Source organism: Myotis lucifugus, unplaced genomic scaffold (genome assembly GCF_000147115.1).
Source record: "Myotis lucifugus unplaced genomic scaffold, Myoluc2.0 scaffold_20, whole genome shotgun sequence".
NCBI classification, from domain to species: domain Eukaryota; kingdom Metazoa; phylum Chordata; class Mammalia; order Chiroptera; family Vespertilionidae; genus Myotis; species Myotis lucifugus.
This window is the reverse complement of record NW_005871068.1, coordinates 2732714-2737426: the sequence shown is the minus strand read 5'-3', so window position 1 is coordinate 2737426 and position 4713 is coordinate 2732714. Positions and strand designations below refer to the sequence as shown.

The window sequence follows — 4713 nt, the reverse complement described above, 5'->3', positions numbered from 1 at the left end:
CCAGTCAGGGCACATACCCGGGTTGCAGGCTGGATCCCAGCGGGGGGCCATACAGGAGGCAGTCAGTTGTGCCTCTCATGGATGTTTCTATCTCTCTCTCCTTTCCTCTCTCTCTAAAATCAATAAGAACATATTTATTTTTAAAACTTGAAAGGCAAACAAATCAAACTCACTTCCAAATGGTTCTCTAGGTACATTTCTGCTAAAGACATGACACTCTGAAAACTAGGAATGATTTTATAAAGGGAGGAAATACGACATCCCAGAAATGCCTTTTCCCGGCCTTGGTCGCAGCCTGCAGGAAGAGAGCTGGGCTCTGTGGTGGGCGCTTAGGGCACAGGCTTTGAAAGGCCCGCGACACCGCCCCTGCCCGCAGCTCTGCCCTAGCCCTTTCTGCACACTGGGAGGTCTCCCATGTCCTCCACACAGGGTGACAAACATCATTTCTAGTACTTTTAACACTTTTAATAAACACATTTGTAAACACTGCGGCACCAAAACCATTTGAACTCAATAAGCAAATAGTAAAGTACATTCTTCAGAAAGATGTTGCGAACATTTCATAGGTCCCTTCCATATATATTATGTGCAGTGAAACCATGTGAAAGGCTGTGTCCTTCCTGTCGCCTGCTACAACACGGATGGACATCATACAAAATGCAAGAAGCCAGCCAGAAGACAATCACTGTGTGACTGCGCTCACGGGAAGTGTCTAAAGCTGCCCGACTCAGGGAAACACAAACTGACAAGCTGGCTGCCACGAAATGGGCCGCTGGGGCTCAGGGAGGGTCCAGGTTCACTTTGACAAGATGAAGCAATTCTAGGGACCTGTTGCACAACACACAACTGTCAAGTGCTCAAGATGGTACAGTTCAAGTGGCACAGGGCTTCTTCACTCAGCAAACATTTAAAAACCCACTCATCTTGCTAAATTAATAACTTCGTCAGTATTGTAAAGTTAATTGACTCAGAAAAACCACAGGCTTCAGGAGGTTAAACTGAGCCAAGTGTGAATTTGATACACTTTAGAACACTAAAATAGAAATCACTATGACAGCAGCAGCAACCAAACAATAATGCAAGCAAAACAATCCCAGGTTATTAAATCACTCCCACTTCTATGTAAAAACTACGGGGTTGTGCCTCAGCGTGCAAACTTTGCACTTCTTAAATTGAAAATACTGACACATTAAAATACCCCAGGATGAAGCAAGAACTCAGAACTCACTTTGGTAGATGCTCTTTTGTTTTTCAAAAGAGAGAACACAGTGCAGGACTCAGCTTTTGGGAGTGCTGGGCAGGCCTCCATTCTCTGGGCCTTTGGCCTGGCCTGCTGCCTGCCGGCCCCCACCTGGCTGAGCTGGTTGGACTGATGCTGCTGCCACAGCCTCTGGGAGATGCACGATTCTCCACTGGGACTGTGGCAGCTTCTGGAAGGCAGCCGGGAGCTGGACCCGCACCTGGGAAGGCCTTTGCCCAGGCTGAGACAACTCAACTCTCTGGGACTGCTGAACACTTCCTACTCCATTGGGGTTAATGGCAGCAGCTTGAGGAGCGGACAGGCCTCTTTGTTGCCGGCTGCAACCCTGCACATTGGAAACCTGCGCCACCGGCTGTGGGAGGTGAGAAGTGGGGGGCTGCTGCTGCTGCGGCTGTGGAATCAACGGGTAAAGCACCTGCCGCTGCTGCTGGGCCTGCTGCAGGATGGCCGAAATATCCGACCCATGCGGGACCCAGAGAACCCTCACCGGCCGGAGACTTGACAGGTTCCCTAACACATACTGAACACCACCTGGAGAAGGAGCCTGGGGTGCAGCCGGCCCTGCATCCTTTGGCTGGCCTCCTGAGGGCAGGCTGCTGGGCTTCACTGCTGAAGGAGCCCTGGCCCTACGGGGAGAGCCCTGAGTGGGGTTGTATCCTCTCACCACAGTCCGGACGATGCGAACAGGGCCCAGCAGTCGAACGACCTTGGGGTCAGCAGAGGAGGCCTTGACCCGGATGACCGGGGTTGCGTGTGATGTGCTGGCAGAGGTCACGGTGGCTGTAGGAAGTGTGCGGACTCGCCTCACCTCCACAACGGGTTTCTGGGCAAGGCTTGGTGGCTCCGAAGCAGGGGCAGGAGACGGAAGCTGCCAAATGCGAATGCGGCTTGCCTGCTGTGAAGTAAGAGGCTTACCCAAGGAGCTGTTTCCCGAGCTGCAGGGAATTGGGATGACCGGCGGTGCGTGTTGGCCTCCCTGGGCCTGCACTGCAGACTGAACTGTCGCGGCCCGAGGCTGTTCTGCTGCTCTCCCTGGAGAAAGCTGGCTGAGACTGGCGGAGCCACAGGAGGCCTGTGCCGCCCTGACTGCACATCTGTACCTCCTCTTCACCGATTTCTTGGACTCCCCGGTTGCTTTCCCAGCACGAGTCTTTGACCCAGGCACTAAACAATAGGAATGGTCATCTGTGTAGCAGTAGGGGCGAGGTGTCTTTCTCCGACGTCTGACTTTTTTAGGTGGCCTTTCTCCAGAGTTAAATGGATCATTCTGAGACTGCATGACGGGTGGCTTTGTTGTCTGGGATGGATCGTCACCTTCACATCCAAGCAGAGGATCATCTTCTGCCTCAAGGTCTGGCCAGATTATTGAATTTGCATCATCACATTGGAAAGGCCAATCTTCAGCGAATTTTTCTATATCGAAATCAAAAGGGAGCTGCAAGTCAAAGGCTAGCTGTTTCCACAAATCTAAAGAATTTTCGTCGAAAATTTCAAGGTCATCCTGCTGATCTGCTTGGCTTTCTTGGCTTTGTTGGTCAGGAGCCCATGCCCCTAGCTCAGGAGGGGGTGGACCGCAAGGCAGGTCCTGCTGTGGATTCAGGGAGGCTGCAGAACAGTCCTCCTGTAAGTCCCTTCTCATTGGGGGACTGTTCATCTTTTGGTCGTCATAGAGCAGCTCGTGTTCGCTGCAGGCCACTGATACGGAAGGACCAGGACACAGCGGCTCCGCTGGAGCTAAGACCGGCTGGCTCTCGAGTGAAAGTCTGTCTTCCTGGGCCCATGTCTGGTTATTGCCGGCTATGGCGTGGACGTCAGAAGCTGACGTCTGCATCGCGGGGCGTAAGAGAACATGCCTGCTTTGGTAACGACCGCGGTCCCCGTTAGTGGACTGTCTATAGTCCCGCACTTCTGTGATGACACACCCGCTCTGAAAAATGTTAACCCGAGACCTTTCCAGGACATCTACCAAATCAGGAGACAGTTGCTCTGCATCCAAGTAGTCAAGAAAGTCCCTGACAGGGCAGTCTAATGGTCTCTGAATACAGTTCATTTTCTCCCATGAGGACCAGCGAATACCCCTCCTCGCCTGGGAATAGGCTGACCACTAAACGGGGCAAGGACTCCCTCCGAACAAGCTTCTCCAGCAAGTCCACATTGCGCGTTAATTCCTCCGTACCTTCGGGCTCCTTCCCGTACTCCTCAACATACAAGTCATACAGCTTTTCGTGCAGAGATTTTTCCTCAGAGGATGAGGATTTCCTCTTAGGAGGTCTCTGTTGGGCGCTCTCAGTGCCACGCTCTGCATGGTCCGGAGCTCGTTTTAAAGCTCCTCGCATTGTGACACAAAGCGGGGGCCCTAAAACAGAGAAAACGTCAGTGCGCTGTGGCACGGCTGCCCGACCCGTCTGCAACATCCACGTATCGCTTTTGCAAATGCCGCGACGCGACAGAGCGGCGACCCGCTTCACCTCAAAACGGCCACCGGGCGCCCGCCGCCCGCAAGGCCATACCCGCCTCCACGCGCCCGACCCATGCCGTCCGCCAGCAGCGCGGACAATACTCACGCCGGGGGGCCCGCCTGTCGGTGCACGAGCCGCGTGGGGCCGCCGCCTCGCCGCCTCGCCGCCTCGCCTCGCCTCGAGGTTGCAGCCTGGGCCGGAAGTGGGGGGTCGTCTGCTCTCCTTTTGGCGCTCAGGCTGGGGGCCACGTGTGCGCATGCGTGCACCCTGCTGGGGGGCGTTCGCTCCCGCCCTCGGCGGCGGCTGCAGCTTCGCAGCCTCAGCCCAGTGTCGCTGCGGCCACCGCCACACGCCAGGGGGCTCCAGGCCCCGAACCCGCACTTCCTGTGGTGGTGCCCTCACTTTCCCTGGACCCTAGGCCTGGCGCCACCCTTGGTTGTGCGTGTACCCCGAAAAGCGGGCACACCGAAGCACACGCGACCAACACACCAACACACACTTTTGGGGTGCGGCTTAAATACACACCGAGATTCGCGGGAGCGCAGTTGTTGGGAAAGTCGCGGGAGGCGCATTGCTGTTCTCCATAAGCGCTTCGTCACGGATCCGTCACTGTTCTTGGGATCTCTTGTCGCCCGGGGCAGGGCCGCTCGTGGTGTCCCCCGTTTTCACACACGCCAAGGGGTCCGCATGTGTGGCGCCTCCCTACGTGGAGGCTTTGGGGAAGCAGTGGAAGTCACTGAATCTTCCAGCCGTCTCCGGCCCAATGGTTTCATACAGATGTGCGCCTCGCAGGCATTCTTATACTTAAGTACTGACCTCTTAGCTCCCCATGTATTACATACGGACGTTTTGTAATTTTTTAAATGTATTTTTATTGATTTCTGAGAGGGAGAGAGAGAGAGAAATATCAATGATGAGAATCATGGGTCAGCTGCCTCCTGCACGCCCCCTACTGGGGATCGAGCCCGCAGCCCGGGTATGTGCCCGTGAGCG

The 4713-nt window shown here is 55.0% G+C and overlaps 1 pseudogene; it reads right to left on the bottom strand.

The window, feature by feature from the left end:
* Nucleotides 1-1277: 1277 nt before the first annotated feature.
* On the bottom strand, nucleotides 1278-3092 carry LOC102434463 (annotated as a pseudogene).
* Nucleotides 3093-4713: the final 1621 nt, after the last annotated feature.